Genomic DNA, 19,997 nt, shown 5'->3' on the forward strand with positions numbered 1-19,997 from the left:
CTGCCTATGAACTTCCCCATTGGATGAACTCAATATGCTCAAATTAGAATTCATCATCTTCCAGGGTGCCTGGGTGGCTCAGTTAAGCATCAGACTTTAGCTCAGGTCGTGATCTCGCGGTTCGTGAGTCCGAGTCCCACATCAGGCTCTGTGATGATACCTGGAGACTGCTTTGGATTCTGTCTCCCTCTCTCTCTGCCCCTCCCTCGCTCATGCTCTGCTTCTCTCTCTCTCTCTCTCCTTCTCTCTTTCAAAAATAAACAAACATAAAAAATTTAAGGAATTCATCATCTTCCGAATCCCAAAACATTTCTTCATCCAATATTTTCTTTCTGGATGAACTGGAAATATCATCTGTTCAGTTGAATTCTGGAAAAACTGAATTCTGGAACTCATCCTTAGCAGCAATTATCTTTCCTTAATGCTCTATATCCGATCAATTAATAAGTCATGCCAAATTCTAAATATCTCTTCAATATGACTAGATTTTACATCCATAATCATGGCAGGTTTAAGGAAATGAAAAAAGGTGCTGTGTAGCTGGGCATAGGGTCTAGGCAGGTGATTAACACATTTAGACTTTTTCTTAAAGTCTCTACCCACCATCTCCTATCAACTCCTCTAGATGCTGAAGTTCTGGAGCTAAAAAGCAGTCAATAATAATAAGTTGCACTATCCAAAATCAAATTTTGTGGGATAAGTAACATTGCTTTCAATTGGTTACTTTTTTATTAGCCAGCCAGACAATGATATTCCTTCAGAAATAAAAAAGATACTGGGCTGAACAGAAAACGGTCTCTGCTTATACAGTTACTATGGTGAGCAACCATTTCCAGAGGAGTTTCTGCTGTGTGAAATCTTAATGGGACCATCCCAGTTCGGTTCGGTCACATTTTAGAATCAATGCAATATTTAAAGTAAACAAGGCAAACTGGATATGGTGGAGGGTGAGGCTTGCAGGAAGGAAGGACCTAGGAGTAACGAGAAACATGCCAGGCTTAGTAACACATGGACATAGTTGACAACTTATGATTCATCATGAAAATGGCACTAATATAAAGTTAGTAAAAAGCTACAATGTGATCAGGAAGTGCCTTAAGTATGTCGCTTCTTAGTATTCATCGTCAGGGTACCTATATATGCCCAAAACTGTAAGTAGCAAGAAAAGTCGTTAACAGAATGGTAATATGAAGGGGTTTGGGCTACACAGTATAAAGAGGAAAGAAAAATACACTGGCAAAAATCTGCAAAGACAATTCTGTGAATATACTTAAAACTGAAGCACTTAAGTAGGTGAAACTTAACCACTTAAAACTTAAAAGCACTTCAAGTGGGTGAATTTTATGGTTTGTGAATTATAGCCCAATGAAGCTGTTACTTTTTTTTTAAATCTACAAAGACACGGGAATAATAAACAGAGCTGTAAGAAATCAAACAACATATACCAATACTCAAAGGAAGAGCAGGTAATTTTCAATGATCCTATAGAGGAATAGCTGGTACAAAAATCACTTCCATATTTCTTATAACAAAAAGATAATTTTTTGTTATAAGATAAACGTATAAACAAAACAGAAAGACACAAAGGAAAAAGACATTGTCAAAGCACTGAAAGAAAGCAATCTGTCAATGCTTACAATGAATATTTTCAAATTCCATTGTCTTCACCATCTATAGACTGCTCAGTGAGATGATTGTGCTTTTACAAACACAACAATCACACTGTTAAGTTTCTGCCAAACCAGTATCTTTTTAAAAAATTACAAAAGTATGTAACACACACACACACACACACACATATTGTAAGCTCAGAAAAAAGCATGAATTTCTCAATAACTAAAAAAACAATTGGATAAAGAAAAGATAAATTCTGAGACAGTGATCATTTCCTTCACAAAGAAAGGTACTAAAGACAGACCAAAATACCCAGCTCCCAGCAACCTAGCATTTGCGCTGCCTTGTTGCAAAAGAGGCAGGGTGCATATTTTAAAGGTCTGTATTAGAAAAACAAGTTAGTTCATGCAAAGACAAAACCCTTTTGAAATCACATTAAAAGGTGGATGCCAAATGGAAGGCAGATGAATGCTCAGAATTTGATCCACCTCCATAGAAATCGATGATGCCTATTCTTTGATATCACTCCTTTCCTGCTGATCAAGCAAAACAATTCAGCTGATAAGAAACAAAACAAAAACCTATCCTTCGATTTCTTTCCTCACAGATAACCCGTGCAAACCCAAGGAACCAAACGTGACTCACTTTCAGTTTTAAAAGTTAGACCATGTTGAAGCCACTAAGAGTCAGTGTATGGCTTCCACTTACTTAAAGTTGTCTGAAACCAGATTTGTTTTAGTGTGGCTACACATCATAAGAAACAGCCAATGCGCACACAGAAAGCATTGGACAGGAAGGGCGCTGGACTGGGAGTTAAAAGTTTTAGATATAATCTCAACTCCAGAGACTCCCAAATAAACCAATTCAATCCCAGTTGAAAGAGTTGCCTTTTGATCCTTATATACCTATCTCAACATGCCAGGCATGCAGTAGGTGTTCAATAAATGCTTTCTGAATTATTACCACTAATAGCAAGCACTTACTAAGTACTTTATATGCATTATATCTTTTAAACACCATGATAACCTTACACCTAGGTTTTCATATTATCTGTCTACCACAAATTCAGAAACTGAGGTGTAGAGAGATTAATGTGCCCATGTGATTCACCTAGCGAAGGGAAGAGGGAGGACTTCAGGTGCCAAGATTCTTTTTTTTTTTTTCTTTTAAAGTTTACTGTCAAGTTGGTTTCCATATAATACCCAGTGCTCATTCCAACAAGTATCTTTTTTTTTAACATTTATTTATTTTTGAGACAGAGAGAGATGGAGCATGAGTGGAGGAGGGGCAGAGAGAGGGACACAGAATCCGAAGTAGGCTCTGGGCTCTGAGCTGATCAGTACAAAGCCCAACACGGGGCTCAGATTCACAGACCATGAGATCATGACCTGAGCCAAAGTCTGACCATCAACTGATTGAGCCACCCAGGTGCCCCTCAATAAGGGCACTGGTTCTCAATAAGGTGCACTGCTGTCTCTCTGAACTCAGCCGGGCACATGCCAAAATAATCATAGTCAGTAATGAACGTATGAGGCTCCTCCATGTAATATGTGTTTTATCACCCACCTTTCCCACCACCTGTCTCCCTGGGAGCAAGGACAGTGAACACCTTGAGATTTTGGTTACTCAAAGTGCGGTCTGTGAACAGTTGGTAAGGCAGAATCTTCACCATGTCCCAGAAACAGAATTTGCATTTTAACAAGATACCCAGGGGATTCATATGGACATCAGTTTGAAAGACACTGATTTAGACTACTCCAAAACTATGTATTTATTTTAATGACAGGAAGTAGGAAGTTCTGAGAAGAAAAATATGGCAGAAGGGTTATACTCTGGGAGAACAAAACCAGATTGCTGTGACTCTATCAAGACTTTAATTCACCTGCATAATGGCCCACAGATATTCTCAAGGATCTATAAAGCTCCTAGGGAACTGATAACAGAGGCAAAAGCTGAACCTATAAGGAGTATATCTATAGTCTCACTCCCTTCTAAAATTTCCAAACCTGTGTCTTTAGAAGTATCTGCCATGTAGCAAATAAAAACACACCAAGTCTTTGGCAAATACTGAATCGCTCATCAGGCAAAGAGTAGAGCTGTGCTGTGGGTTGATAAGGCTCCAGATTTATATATTATAATCACCTTCGTTCACAATCCAGGAGGCACTTCTTATCAAGGCACCTTTATCACATTTTTTGAGCACAGCTCTAAAGTCAACCCAAATTTGAGTTTAAACTTGATTTCAACTTGAATTATTTCAATATGGTATATGGTTTTCTTTTTAAGTGGTACACCTTCATTTTTAGACAGAAAGCAGTTTGTATTTTTAGCCAAGATGTACAGGACAGTAACTGTCCTCTCACAATAGGTGTGAGTTTTGTTGGGCTATGAGTCAAAATCTATAGAGGCATCTGATGGAGTTAACGTTTACTCAATACTTCTTACCTGATTAAACAGAGTAACAAAGGCCTAATAACTCCACATAGAAAAGCCATGCACATAACTAAAAGTGGTCTTCATAAACGGTTTAAGGTATATTTGACTTTTTTCTTTATTCCCATTTTTAAAACATAAAGCTGTTTGCTAGTCACAAATCTACACCTCCAGGGGTACCTGGGGGGCTCAGTCAGTTAGCTGTCTGTCTCCAGATTCTGGCTCAGGTCATGATCTCATGGTTTGTGGGTTCAAGCCCCATGTGGGGCTCTGTACTGGCAGTGTGGCGCCTGCTTGGGATTCTCTCTCTCTCTGCCCCTCCCCTGCTCACTCTCAAAATAAATACATAAACTTAAAAAAAAAAAAAAAAGACAAATCTACACTTCCAGGAGTTAAGAGACTACACTGAAGATAGGTAGGAATTCTCTCTTCTTTAGTTCTATCCTCTCTGTCATTTGAAATCTCCAAGACAGGTTCTTTTCCTTAAAACTTTCAATTATACATTCTTGACATTTTCTATTTCCTCCCTGTCTTTGTCTGGAAAGAACTGGAACAACTAGAATGGATTTCTTGCTAATTAGTCATCCAGATATCTCTTAGAAAGTTTGCAAGATATTCCTCCTCCAACCACAATGGAGCTATAAAAAGAAGTGCTTTTAATTCCGAACCCACTTATTCTGTTACTGTCATGATCGTCCTCTGGATTCAGATATTTTCTATAAACCACATCAAATAACACAGGATTTTACAATAAAGGAAATGGAAAGATGTGAGCATGCGCAGACAGAAGGCAAGTGGCGGGAAAAGTTTAATGCAGTGTTGCCCCCAGGGATTCTGACTCAGAGCCCAGTACAGAGGCCACAGAAACAGAGGAGCACATATTAACTACAAAGGAACATGGCCAGGGTAGCCCACAGGCCTGAGTCGGTCTAGGATGAGGGCTTCAGGGAGCCATGGGACAATCAAATACATGAGTTTCCCAAACAGAATCAAATTCCCAGGCCCAATGAGACCAGTAGTGGATTGTACTAAAAAATTACAACTGTGCTAAACCACCCACATTGCTGGTAGCATTGTCAATGAGCACACCACTCTCAGGCATACCGAAGTAATATGTCTGTAGAGCCACAAAAACATTTATATGCTTTTATGTGGTCAACACACACTAAAATATGGGGAAAGGAATGCATAAGTTGTTTGCCGCCAAAGATAGATGCAGACATCTGCATTTAGGCTGAAATACATGTACAAGTGCAGGCTGGGCTGCTTAGATTGACAGCTGTTTTGTGAGGAAACCCCCAGGAGTTGGAGATGAGCTAACTTCACCTTCCAGTCCTTGGGCAGGAGTAGTGTGAAGGGTAGGAATGCACACTACTGTCGGTAGACCTGGGCCTGAACCCCAGTTCTCCCTCCTACAGACTGTGGCCCATTACGCAATTTCCTTAAGCGCAGTCTCCTTACCTGTAGACTGAAAATACCACAGTTCCTTGATTCTAACATGGACTTTCTGTCCCCCTTCCCCAACACACACACATTTTAACTTTACTGAAACTGGCATGACTATCGCATTTTACATCTCCATTCAATGTGATGGGATTTTCTTTCCTCTCTTTCCCCTGGAAAGCTGAAATTTAACTGATGGTGTATTTTGCCATTAATAGCGTCTTCAAATCAAGGAAATACAATAGTAATGCTGACCATAGTATTGTGAAGATTGAGTGAGATATTTAAGGCACTTTGGCACATTGCCTTCCAATATAATAACTGTCCAAAAATGGCACATTAATATTGCTATTTGTGGGCGCCTGGGTGGCTCAGTGGGTTGAGCATCTGACTTCGGCTCAGGTGATGATCTCGCAGTTTGTGAGTTCGAGCCCTGCATTGAGTTTTCTGTGGTAAGTGCTGAGCCCGCTTTGGATCCTCGGTGCCCCTTTTCTCTCTGTCCCTCTCCTACTCATCGAGTACATTCACATACACTCTCTCTCTCTCTCTCTCTCTCAAAAGTAAACCTTTTTTAAAAATGTATTGCTGTTTTTAAGATCTCATACATTACTAGGATACATGATCAGAAGAGGGTATCCAGGAAAGGAGCCGATAATCCCAGCCTGCTAGTCAGTCCACAGTTGGGAGTACTGAATTCAATTTGAGGACCACAGAACAACAAAGGCAAACCACAGAAATTCAGAGAATAGGGACCAGTGTTGGAGAAGAGTCTGAAAAACATGGTATGAGAAACAGTCGAAAGAATCTGGTTTTTAGGCTGAACAATGAGAAGCCTTTCAAACATATCAAGGCCGGTGGGTGTAAGCAGATGTTTCCTCTGTGGTTCCAGAGAATGGAGCTGGAACATGAGGATGGTTATTCTAGAGAGGCCTTTGTCACGTCAGCATAGAGGAGGACTTCCCAACACTTCGGTCTACCTGGGACTGAACGGGCCTTGGGAAATGGAAGCTTCCTAAAACAGGAAGTGCACCATCAGCGCCCAGAGGGCACCACGTCAGCACTCTCCAGAAAAGCCTCCTTCCAGGTCTTACAGCTGCACCCTGTGTTCACTTCAACTCTAGAATCCTATGCCTCGGTCTCCCTCCTCCAGACCTAGGCCAGACCTCCGGAGACCACTGAGAGCAGCGATGGCACCCTAGGCTTCCACCAGCATGGACTCCACTGACTAGGGAAAAACTAGCACAAAAGTGGCAAAAAGTTAAAGGAGAAGATGCATTCACACTGGGTTGCCTGGTACTGTAACAAGTCACACAAGAGGCAAAGATTCAGTGTGGCTAGAGAAGACTGGCAAATTCAGATGCAGATGGCAAGAGGCAGGGCTCCAGGGTCTACATGGTGGAGAAGTCTAGCCCTCAGAGTAGGCACTCCACAACTCTAAGATCAGATAACACCCACACCTCGCCTACCACATGTAGAATGCTCTAGTTAGGGCCTAATGAATCCATTTAAGACAGACCGGTTTTCTGAATTGCGTCAAACTCTTGGTGACATCCACATTCTTTCCTCCAGTGACTGGCCAGCTCCCTTATTGTCCCAGTTACATATTTCCCTCCCTTAAATTCACCCTCCACCCATGCTTTAAGGAAAACTCCATACTCCATGAAAAACTACTATAATCTCAAATTGAAACCCAGTGTTCTGTACCTTCTTATCAGCATTTACTTGAATACCAGTATTAAGTTCACTGTGAACTTTGTGATTCAACCACACTGTCAATGTCATCATCATTTTATCTAAATCTCTGAGCAAAGGTGAGGGCAGTAGCCTTGCCCATCCCACAAGCAAGCACCATGCTTGCATCGGGCAATAGGTGGATAATTTTACGAAGTGAAAGTGAAGGGCATGGGAACCAACTGAGACCAACCTTCATACTGCTTCCCAAAGTGATGCTACTTTGGGTCCTAGAGAAGCCACAGGTCATGGCTTTTTGGTTTTCTACCTCAGCCCTCAGTTAATCAAAGTTTACCTACACATCTTTTAGTCCAAAGACATCTATAATTGATAGCGCTGTAAAGTCAGATCTAGTTAGGAATCTATATGACAGAAGATCAAAATTCTCTCTTCCACTGTACGGAGCCATCACCACCTATTGGGTGCCAGAGTGGAGTTTAGGAGCACAAAGATCAACAGCTCCCGGCAGAGGTTCACAGTCCAAGGGGAGCAGACAGACTTTTAAGAGCTAATTCTCAGTGTGCAGAGGAGTGTGGTGGGAGCCTAGAGGAGGAAGTGCTCAACCCAGGGACTGAGGAAGGTGAGTGCCGGGAAGGCACCATGGAAAAGAATCTTGAAGAACTGCTTTGGAGGTACTGGAAAAGAAGGCACATTGCAAGGAAAAGGAATAGTTGCAGTGTGTTAGACTATGTAATCTAAAGAATAGAAAAAATAACCCCACATGCTTGAGCAAGAGAATGATCATTATCTTCCGATATCAGGGGGACTCTCTGATTAGGTGTCTGCTTCTCCACATAGAAGGTACTATGAAAACTGGAAGAGGGGGCGCTAGGATAGTGCACACTGCAGTTTAATATGTATAAGAACATTGTAAAAAAGGAACAATTAACAAGGAAACTAGTTGCCTTGAGCAGGCAAGTATACATCATAATTATATCACTTTGGGGTGAGTTTGGGTTCTAATTTGAGCTTAGCTCATGGGAAATGTTTAATAAACAGTTGCTATACACATTGTGAGATGATACACTCACCTTTACACTGTGAGTTCCAACACTACACTGCGTTGTCATCAATGGCAATGTATCATGCGTGGGGTTGGAAGGAGGACTAGAGAACATTAAAGGTCCCTCCCAGCCTGAAGCTCTCTTGGATTATCTCTATCCATTTCCGATCTGGCATTATTCCCTCGGCTCACCAGGAAGGATACTATAGAAATGCCCACTGAAAACCTGTTACCTAAATGTTAGCTATCATTACCATTAAGTTTATTTATTTTGCGAGAAAGAAAGAGAGAGAGAGCGTGCATGTGTGTTCGTGCAGGGGAGGGGCAGAGAGAGAGGGAGAGAATCCCAAGCAGGCTCCATGCCATCAGGATGGAGCCCAATGTGGGAATCCATCCCACAATCCATGAGATCATGACCTGAGCCAAAATCAAGAATCAGATGCTCAACTGGCTGAGCCACCTGGGCACTCCCATTACCATTCTTCTACTTTCTTCTAATATTATCTTTCTACTAACTTTATCAGCCCTGGTCTTCTTTCATTCCTGTGTGTATCTGTGTGTGTGTTTAATGATATGCAAATATTCTAGTAAGCCAACTCAAATCCTCTGGAGGGCATAGATGTAGTCATTAAAAAGCAAAGGAAAATAAATTTCTACAATTTATTATAAATGACACTGAAAACAACAATAGCTAACATTCACTTCACACCTATGAAGCATCAAGGTATAGTAGGCCTTTTATATACATTATTTTATTTAACTCTCACAAGAACCCTACAAGGGAAGCATTTATATTTCAACCCATATTTTATAGATAAAAAAAAAAGTCTTAGTGAAATCAAGTGATTCACTCAAGGTCCCAACTAGTAAGCAGTAGCATAATCTCACAATTTTGCAACATAGTCAACAACAACCTCATATTAATGGGTATGTACTCCCACATAGTTTTTAAATTTGATTACAGAAGATTTTCATTGGAATCTCGAATATAGGGACTCCAGAAAATACAAATAGGCCACTTAATCTAATAAACAGGTGACAATGTTTAGTTCATTTTGTCTCAACCTCATGCCTCTGGACACTATTGAGAGAATGGGCCCATACAGTAACCAGATCATGTTCACCTAAGAGGTCTTTGAGCATCAAGTTAAGATGTCCAGCTTCCTCACATAATGTATGATTCCATTCACATGAAATATTCTGGGTGGGCAAACCTAGGGTAGAATATGGGTTACCTAGAGCTGAGGGAGAAAAAATGGGAGCAAGGGAGTGAGCATACGGCCTCTTCTTGGAGTCATGAAAATGTTCCAAAATTATGTTATGGTGATGGTTACACAACTCTGTAAATACACTAAAAACCACTGGATTGTATACTTTAAGGGGTTAACCCTGTGATAAATAAATGTCAAGAAAGCTGTTAGAAAATACTTCTCCAGGGTTACGTATCAAGTTTTCTCTAGTCATTCCATGTGGCTGCTGTCTTCCAGAATAAACATGAAAACCAGATGTGTAGTAAATAAGCCTTACCCAAGAACACAATGTTCAAACAACGATGAGAATAAAGACCATGCCTGTGAAGTTGATGAGTTTTCCTTGGAAGCAGTAATGGGCCTTCAGCCTCTTTCTCAAATGTCATTAGGTAGTAAGTGCTGAATGGTATTAGCTTTTGATTTTTACCAAACCAGAAAAAATGGAAATATTCATTCATTATTACTAAAATGTTTTTAAGGAGACAGAATGGAGTATTAGAAATAGCAGTAATTGGGGAATCAAAGGACTTCAAAAGGCTCAAAAGACGCCAAGTCAACTAGAACCTCATGGCCTTTGGGACTCAATCATTCTAGGCTTTGGTATAAAATGAGGAGGAAAGTGTTCTCGGGACACAATGGAAATCCATGAACGTGTCATTCCTAGACTGATGTTTCAAGTATTTAAGGGAGTTTCCTTCCACATCCCTTAATAAATAAACTCTTCTACCTTATAAGTGCATCGGCTATAACCACTGATTAAAATTGTAAACCTTATCGATAAAAACAAAAAGGCAATTTCCTAAAAATAATGCATAAATATAGCAAAATAATTGTTCTCCAAAGTAAAATTATCCTGTCCTTTATAAAAATTGATCTTGTCTCATCTAACCTGTCACTCGTAATCTACACTAATTTTTATTATAAAGACTATTAATTTCTTATTAAAGGAACTCTTAGATTTACAAACTGAGGAAAATTAAAATCATTCTTAAAGCCACCACCCTAAAAAGAGTATGGGTGATGTTCACCTATAATTAAATTTTGGTACATCTTGTTCTCAATTTTTTCTCTCCATAGTTTTCTTTTTCAAATACAATCAAGTTAAAAAATATTAATATGCAGAAAAGTATATATAGAAAGGAAAATACAAATTACCAGAAAGTCCCAAATTCAAAATAATCCCTTAACCCTTATTAACTTAAGGGGACCATTATTTCTGTTATTGCCCTAAGCGTAATACAGACAGAGAGAGGTAACTTTTAAATAGGGCCAAGTATGTGGTCCACAAATAGTTTAAATTTTTTTAATGTTTTATTTATTTATTTCTGAGAGAGAGAGAGACAGCACGAGCAGGGAAGGGTTAGAGAGAGAGAGGGAGACACAGAATCTGAAACAGACTCCAGGCTCTGAGCTGTCAGCACAGAGCCCAACGCGGGGCTCGAACCCACCAACCTGAGAGCATAACCTGAGCTGAAGTCAGATGCTCAACCGACTGAGCCACCCAGCCACCCAGATCCACAAATAGTTTAATTTTGAGTGTTTTAAATTAAAGATCTGTCATCACCACTTGCTATTACACTTTTTTCATATCATTGCAAAATTGTAATAGTTGCGTAAAGGTCCATCATAAAATTTTCTTCTACTGTATGTTTTGAGTATTTCCAACTTTTTATGATAATAAGTAATGCTTCAGTGAGTATTTTTGTACTTAAAATGTTTTACACTCCTACCCGGAAAATTCTGATCTATTACTCTGCTCCTTTTGTGATTTCTTCTATTGGTTTTAGAATGAGAAAGTGCTTCCCCATCCAAACATCTGATTTTTCATTGTTTGATTTCTTTTCTTTCCTTCTTTTCTCCTTAAACTTAGTGCCTTAATCTATGGGCTATGGTTTTAAATACTGTTAAAGACTCCAAACTTGGGGTGTCTGGGTGGCTCTGTTGGTTAAGCATCCAATTTCGGCTCAGGTCATGATCTCATGGTTTGTGAGTTTGAGCCCCACAACAGGCTCTGTGCTGACTCAGAACCTGGAGCCGGCTTCACATTCTGGGTCTTCCTTTCTCTGTTCCTCTCTCCCACTCACACTCTGTTTCTCTTGCCCTCAAAAACAAATCAATGTAAAAAAAAAATTTTTTTAAAACAAGGACTCCAAACTTACTTGTGACATGTCTAAGTTTTAGCAAAAGCTAGAGTAAGTTATTTGCCCAACATTTTCAAATGCACATTTACGTTTTTAAAGGAAATAGTTGTCTCATGTTCTTGGCTTCCCACTAAGCCTCAGAAAGCCTCCAGGACTGACAAAATAACCAGAGTTTTGATTATCAGCAGGAAATCACACTGGGCAGGAATGAAGAGGACACTCATACAGGCCAAATTAAAGTTAAACAATCAGAAGATCCAAGTTCCTAGCCTTAGCAGTTTTATTGCTTTAGCCTTTAAAAGTCTCAGAAGTTCTAAGATGAGCTTAAGTATACAGCGAAAAGAATTTTCAATGCTGTGAGCTGATTCTCCATGGGGACTGGACACCATTGGGTCTCGTTTACTGACACGGGCAAACTCTGTATGTTGCCATTGGTCATCAGCAGAACAGGTAAGAAAACAGAGTACAAGCCCACCTCCCACCCAGTAGAGACAGAACACAAATGACATGCCTTACTAGTTGACAGTGGGTCAACAGAAGCATCTTTGGGTCTTAAGAGCAATACAGAGGGACACCTGGGTGGCTCAGTCGGTTAAGCGTCTGACTTCAGCTTAGGTCATGATCTCACAGTTCGTGGGTTCGAGCCCTGCGTCGGGCTCTGTGCTGACAGCCAGCTCAGAGCCTGGAGCCTGTTTCAGATTCTGTGTCTCCCTCTCTCTCTGCCCCTCCCCTGCTCACGCTGTCTATCTGTCTCTCTCTCTCTCTCTTTCTCTCTCTCTCCCTCTCAGAAATAAATAAAAAATATTTTTTAAAAAAAGGAGCAATACAGATATCGGTGCTTACCTGTTTGCTTCTCATTAATAACAAATATCGTATCATATCTCCCAAGAACATAAACTTCTCATATGAAATTTTCTTCCCACTCGGGCACTCCTCTGAGGCACAACACTGTTACTGCTGCTACCAGCTATGACTGGGGATAAATGACCGAACTTTCCTGGGACACTTTCCTCAACTATAAAATGAGAGTAAGGACAACTGGCCTCTTGGGATTGTTGTGAGAAACAGAGAAGAGGCTCAGAACAAGGACTGCCCTTAGGAAATGGTTTTGGTATTAGTTGTTATTGTTATGATATTATTATGACTACCACTACCTCTACCGCTCCTGTTATGACTATTATATCCACTACCTCCAGAAATGCCAGACTGTAGGGACGCCTGGGTGGCTCAGTCAGTTAAGTGTCCAACTTTGGCTCACGTTATGATCTCATGGTCCAGGAGTTCAAGCCCCGTGTCGGGCTCTGTGCTGCCAGCTCAGAGCCTGGAGCCTGCTTCAGATTCTGTGCCTCCCTCTCTCTCTGCCCCTCCCCTGCTCGTGCTCTGTCTCTCTCTCAAAAACAAACATTTAAAAAATATATCAAAAGTGCATTTTTAAAAAGAAAGAAATGCCAGACTGTAAAACTTAAATTGGGTTTTTCCGAAAGAAAGAAGGAACTGGATGGAGACGTCTGCGGGCAGTCGGATCAGCCTTGGGAGTAAAACGTGCCCAGGAAGTCAGTTTCCCTATCACTATTAAACACTGAATGCCTGGGGCAGGTGGCACCTCAGTCCTCCCCACTTTCTGATACACAAGCACAGGACTTGCGCGCATCGTCACTGTCAGTGAGCCGTGCGAAGCAAGGACCTGGGAGTTAGGCACGAAAAAGGCTGTGAATCCGAGGCCAGAGCCCACAGACCAAGAGCCAACAGCTCCCCAAACAGGCACTGCCAAGATCCAGATGAGGGGTGGGAATGAGAGCCACTCGGGCCATGAATGGATTTATCAAGGCTCAGCAGTCAGAAAATCGACTTCTAACATCACAGTTACTCCCATGTATTCATTTCTTTGCTCTGGGTGCCTGTCTTCTACTGCCAGTCAGTTCTCCCAGTGTGTGGGGTGTGGGCCAATTCATATTGAAACGGTTTGCCTAAGGATTTGTCTCCAACCTCGAAGCTCTGAATCATTTTAAAAGAAAATAAGGATCACATGCTTCCGCATTATCAGCCAGGTTCATAAGCCAGCTGAGATTTATGAGACATCCAGAGTACTTTGAACACCAACAAGAAAGCATGTTTGATAAAAATTAATCAAATCAAAGCTTCGTTCGAAATTAGATGGTATGGAATGAGAAAAATACCCGTCTCTGCTTGATTCTAGGCAAAAGGCAGAGCTGTAACAAAACTAAACCAGTACAGCAAGATGAGAACAAGAATTACAGCGCACGTTCCAAACCTAGAATCAGGAATATGATTTACTTACTTTATCCTCAAATTACAGATTTCGAACACCTTACTGTGTGTATGGTCTTCCCCCCTCCCCCCATGTTTGAAGGAAATTTCATGATATTCTTTGGGAAAACCCTAAAATCTGGCCTTCAGGGAGTTTCCCCTATACTTTGCCACATTTGTTTATTTGTGTTTCTACTCAGTGGTATTTGTCTGGTTATCCTCTCCCGATGAAAGGCTGTGAAGCACTTGGGAACACAGATCTAGCAGACATAAATGAGTTTCATGTGAGCTTTTGAAGACAAGTATCTATGCTGATTAAGCATAAATAAGTAATCAGTGAGCAAAATGTTCTTAACATTGTTCTTGAAAATCACTGGGCAGCGATAATCATGCTGACAAAAGTCCTTGTTACGTTTTAAATTAAGGGCATTTAATAATTAATAATAGTATAATAAATAGTACATATATGCAGTAAAAGCATATATTAAGCAAGTTATAGTAATCTTTGCTTTTTTGTTATTTTGAAAGCTAAAATGACCCGGTAGATTTGCTGTTAAGAGAAGACCTGCAGAGGCATGGGTTGTATGTAACTGTACAATTGTATCTTGGGGTTATAAAGTACAGTCAATTTTGTAATCCTGAAATGTCAGGCAGTCATAACTTTACAACTTCAGCCTCAGCAGATATGGAAACTGTGATCCTCCAGGAAGCAGGAGCCTTAAAATTTAGTGTGTCACCTGAAAGATTTTTTTCAAAGTTCCTTTTTCTATCTGTCTTCTCCCTCAACTTTATTTTTTTCTAAACAGAGGAGAACAGGGAAGAACAGGTCCTTTCTAATACACTGTATTTTCCCAGAGTGGGAGGTGGGGGTGGGGAGGGGGGAAGAGCAGAAGAAATGGGCAATAACAGGCATAGTCACATTATTTAAAAACACTAGCACATTATTTGAACCAAAGCACACTTAAAATAACATAAACACAAGAATATTTTATAGAGTGTTACAAACTTTAAAACATCATCCAATTTACTCATGCAGAACAATTTCATGCTGGATTGCTTTGGTGACAAATTAATAAAGGTAAAACTGCTCTCTAGGTCTTTCCATTAATGAAATTAAAGAAGATACTCGCTCGGTACTTATTTACTGAATTTCATTTTATTACTACTAGCAATACAAGGCACACTCCATTTTTACCATCAGATTTACTCCGAAAGTAGTCTCGGATTGTGAGGAATTACTTGAGAATGAAAACAGTGACCGCTATCCACCTGTACACCGTGCCCACATCAATAGTTATGTGGGTATTTTATGAGACATTCTAGAAAAATGCCAGACTTTTCAAAGAGAAAATGAACATGGCATGCTGCTTCATTGTAACTCAAAGTAGGCCCAAGGGAAAAGCGGGCATCAGGCAATTTTGCACACGGTGTGAGGCTCGACCCTGCTAGCCGGAGTCCAGTACAAGGCCACCTCATGTTCAAAAACAGTACAGTCAACCACGTATAAAATCACACTTACGTCTAGAAGATTTAACAGGAGGACAAAAAGAAAGGAATTCGGAAAAGGGAACTGAAAATGCTTACAAACAAGCCCAAATCTCTAGACTACAAATCCAGCACATATATGCCATTTCATCCTGGCTTCCGTGTGTGTATAATAGCGTCAAACAACACATATGTGATAAGGAGAATCCTCACCTCCAAACCTCCACGAACTCCCATTATTTTCTACAAGAACACAGCAACAGCACAAATGCTGACTGTCATATCATCACTCGCCCGCCGTGAGTACAGAAAGAAAATCTGACCTATGCAGCCGAAAAGTCCAAAATGTTATTTACTAACCTGGTGCCCCTGTGAAAGTAGCCACTCCATACTGCTTTACAGAAAGAATCTTTACTATGAAACTAATCTCCAAAGCAGCTGAATAGCCCAGAGAGGAGGATTCAGACTTCAGGGAATCCACAAGCACAAGGAAAGCAGTTTGTTCTGAACTTGGCAACTTAAGTCCTAGCCAAGCCCACAAAGCACTTGAGCCTATAAGCTTCAGTAATGAACTTGAAACCACTCCCCATATGTTAAATAGACACTGGGCTGCTGTGAGAAAACCCACATACACAATGGGCAAACACTTCAGGCTTCAGTTTTGAACTTGCTGCCTAAGAAATCCGTAACACACAAACTTAAAGAGAACTCTGACTCCCTTCTCTCTGTTCAGACACTGTAGTAAAGTGACTCATTTATTTTAAACAGGAGGAATACAGTCTGCCCCCCATTAGGGCCATGAAATGAAGCTCGTGGTGGAAACAGGGTAACATATAGCACTGCAATTTCACTTTGCATAAGAGGAACACATGACATTACTGTTCCTGAGAATCAAAGTTACACACTGTTTTCAGATTTTGAGGGGTAGCGTTAAAGAAGCCTAAAATCTCATTAATTACTAAGGTCTAAAAATCAACTTAAGTTTGAGAGGAATATTTATTAAAGAACCTTCTAACTTTAATTTTTTAGTATAGTTAACTAAAAAGTCCTCTGATATATAATGTTGATCTCTCCTTTACCCAAAAAGCTGCAAGAAAAATGCCATCAACATAATGTCTGAAATGTTACATGAGTATATACGTACAATGTTACATGAGTCTGAGGCACACAGCACAGTGACTCAGTATCTCTGTATATGATGCTATGCTCGCCTCAACTAGAGCTACCATCTGAGGATCATTCTAACGTAGGACTCCCACCTGGTGTTTGTAAATCTGAAAATCACTCATAATTCAGTTTTACCATCTATATTTAGGTTATGTTCACAAGACAAAAGATTTGTTGGTAGTCATATTTTTTATAGTTTAATACGGAACTTAATATGTCTCACTACAGTTTCAAACTAAGAAATGTACATTTATTTCTCATTCTAGAAAAGTGCAATTGATCACTTCCTTAAGGCATTTCTATCTCCAAACAGTCCATAATGTTCCAGCACATTGCTCAAGAAATAATGAAAGTCCACACTCTTCTTTTTAACATAACGTGTTCACAGTACCATATACATAGTTTATCCCTAGTTTTCAACTCCAAGAACAGTTTCAGCAAGCCATTACTCTTGCTTCCATGACTTCAACTTGATTTTAAAAAACAAAACAAAACACAAAAAACCTACTTAACATAATGGTCAAGATTCTCTAATTCTATTGTTTCTTCTAAGCCATAATATCGGACCAGATATTCCGAGGAACCCTGGATTCATTTGCTGCTAAACAGATTTATATATGTATTGCTGGTAAAATCAAGTCTCAAAACCAGTGCAACATAAGCCGTTAGCATATAAACACAAGATCAGGCAGAAAAGACCTGGAGACCCCCTGAGACCTCACACATGGCCCACCAGCGCGCCCCACCCACTCCCGGATGAGGTCAACAGTCTCTCCTGGAGTCTCTTTAGAATGTGGGGGTCAAGACCATCACCTTGTTGAGAAAACTGGCCTCTAGAAGAGCAGCCCTTGCCTTAAAAAGGAGCCAGAACCCCACCTGGTGGCAAAACCTAGGAAAGCCTGGAACGATTAAATTTCAGGGGAAATGCGACTTTGATGCTGCAAGAAAAACAAAAAAAGGCAGAAAAGGATATGGTATAAGGGTACGTTGATGTCACATACAATATAACTGTGCAGTAAGGGTCAAGGAAAGTTCCCACACACACACGAGACCAGAATATTTCTTGAAGATATGAAAATACCCATGCAAAAAAAAAAAAAAAAGTGATTACACTCAAAAGCATCTCTTTGGTAGTTCTGGTTTGCAAATATATACAATGATTTACATTCCCAGAAAAATCCTCTGATATATAATGTTGATCTCTCCTTTACCCAAAAAGCTGCAAGAAAAATGCCATCAACATAATGTCTGAAAATGTAAGAAATATGGATACACCCCCAACTTAACCAGCTGTGTACTGGTGGGACAGTGGCCGTCACTCTATTAAAAGGCTATATCCCTAAGATTTTTCCTAACAGTCAAAAACATTTCCTTTTGGGGGCGCCTGGGTGGCTTAGTCGGTTAAACGTCCGGCTTTCCCTTAGGTCGTGATCTCGCGGTTCGTGGGTTCGAGCCCCGCGTCGGGCTCTGTGCTGACTGCCAGCTCAGAGCCTGGAGCCTGTTTCAGTCTGTGACTCCCTCTCTCTCTGACCCTCCCCTGCTCACGCTGTCTCTCTCTCTCCTAGAAATAAATAAAAACATTAAAAAAATTAAAAAAAAAAAAAAGAAACAGGATTATCAGTTTACCAGGGCGCCTGGGTGGCTCAGTCGGTTAAGCGTCCGACTTCAGCTCAGGTCATGATCTCGCAGTTCTTGGGTTCGAGCCCCGCGTCGGGCTCTGTGCTGACTGCCAGCTCAGAGCCTGGAGCCTGTTTCAGTCTGTGACTCCCTCTCTCTCTGACCCTCCCCTGCTCACGCTGTCTCTCTCTCTCTCCTAGAAATAAATAAAACATTAAAAAAATATATTTCCTTTTGTCTCATATAAAATATTTCTGCCAAAATCAATGTACAATATCAAACTCAATGGAGATGAAGAATAAATCCTTGTGTTCAAATTACACTAGAGTAATAAAAACCCAGAAAAAAAAAAAGTATGGTAGGATGTGATTATTTTTAATTTTTAATGTATTTTAGAGAGAGATAAAGTGCGTGAGCAAGGGAGAGGAGGAGAAGAGGGAGAAAGAGAATCTCAAGCAGGCTCCATTCTCAGCACAGAGCCCGATGTGGGGCTCAATCCCATGACCCTAGGATCATGACCTGAGCCAAAATCGAGAGTCAGACACTCAACCAACTGAGGCACTCAGGCACCCCCAGTAGGAGAGGACTTCTAAATAAGCCCAAGCCACATCACTGAAACTAAAGCTAATAGCTAATAGTTAAGTTCTGCCTACAAGGTAGGCATGGTTCTAAACTGCTTTACAAGTATTAACTCATTTAAATCTTATTCACTGTCTGTTTTCTCCCCCCACACCATGGTCTTCTTATACCAGCCTTACAGATGGGAAACCTGAGGAACCTAAAAGGTAAGTACCTTGCCCTTGGTGGAGGTGGGATTGGAACCCAAGCAGTCTGGCTCTGAAGTGCTCCTAACCACATAGTTTATTAATTCTGTCCTCTCAAGTGCATGCCACTTGGGAAACCATGCCAGACTCTGGTCAGCTGCAAGGGAGGGGGAGAGATGGGAGAGGAGAAATGCTTTCTAGACAGTGCTCTTGATGGTGCAGACTGGGCAAGGCCTTGCAGTGAAGCAGCCACAGAACCTAGAAAGGAAGGCTAAATGGCAGGTAAGGGATCCCCAGGCAGAAAGTACCCATTCAGGCTTCCGAAGAAAAGGGGGAAATGGGAGCAGGCCATTGAAGGGACCACAGGGAGCAGAAGAAAATGCTGCAAGGGGGGCGCCTGGGTGACTCAGTCAGTTAAGTCTCTGACTTTGGCTCAGGTCATGATTTCATGGTTTGTGGGTTTGAACCCCGCGTCGGGCTCTGTGCTGACAGCTAGGTCAGAGCCTGGAGCCTGCTTCTGATTCTATATCTCCCTCTCTCTCTGACCCTCCCCTGCTCACACTGTCTCTCTCTCTCTCTCTCTCTCTCTCTCTCTCTCTCTCTCAGAAATAAATAAAACATTTTAAAAAAAATTTTTAAAGAAAGAAAATGCTGCAAGGGACACAAGAGCCCTCTCATGTCATATCAGAGAGGCAGAGACACCAAGAGAGTTTAAACCATAGGGCGACTGGGTGCTTCAGTCGTTAAGCTTTGACTTCATCTCAGGTCATGATTTCGCTGGTCTTGAGTTCAAGCCCGACAACAGGCTCTCTGCTGCCCCTCACTGCACTCTCTGCAGTCAGTGTGGAGCCTGCTTTGGAACCTCTGTCTCCCTCTCTCTGCCCCTCCTCTGCACGTGCGCACTCTCTCTCTCAAAATAACAAACATTTAAAAAATCCTTAAAAAAAAAAAAAAAAGTTTAAACCAGAAAGTGACCAGATGTGTGCATTGGAAAGATAAAGTAAGGAGTGAAGTCTTGTGGGGGCTGGGAGGTAGAAACTAAGAAGACACTCCAGGTTAAGGGAAGAGCAGACAGGTGCTT

At 40.9% G+C, this 19,997-nt stretch overlaps 1 protein-coding gene across 3 annotated transcripts in view; it reads right to left on the reverse strand.

The window, feature by feature from the left end:
* PLD1 (phospholipase D1) overlaps positions 1-19,997 on the reverse strand; it is a 208,221-nt gene that overhangs the window by 150,861 nt on the left and 37,363 nt on the right. For 2 of the 3 annotated variants that reach the window (XM_077763676.1, XM_077763674.1), the window contains exon 1: positions 15,729-15,839. The exons of the other annotated variant lie outside the window; for it this stretch is intronic. The gene's annotated coding sequence lies outside the window, so the exon portion shown is untranslated. Of the gene's footprint in view, positions 1-15,728; positions 15,840-19,997 lie in introns of those variants that run through there. 3 annotated transcript variants of the gene reach the window in all.

This window comes from Crocuta crocuta, unplaced genomic scaffold (assembly GCF_008692635.1).
Source record: "Crocuta crocuta isolate KB4526 unplaced genomic scaffold, BGI_CrCroc_1.0 scaffold433, whole genome shotgun sequence".
In the NCBI taxonomy this organism is placed as follows: Eukaryota; Metazoa; Chordata; class Mammalia; order Carnivora; family Hyaenidae; genus Crocuta; species Crocuta crocuta.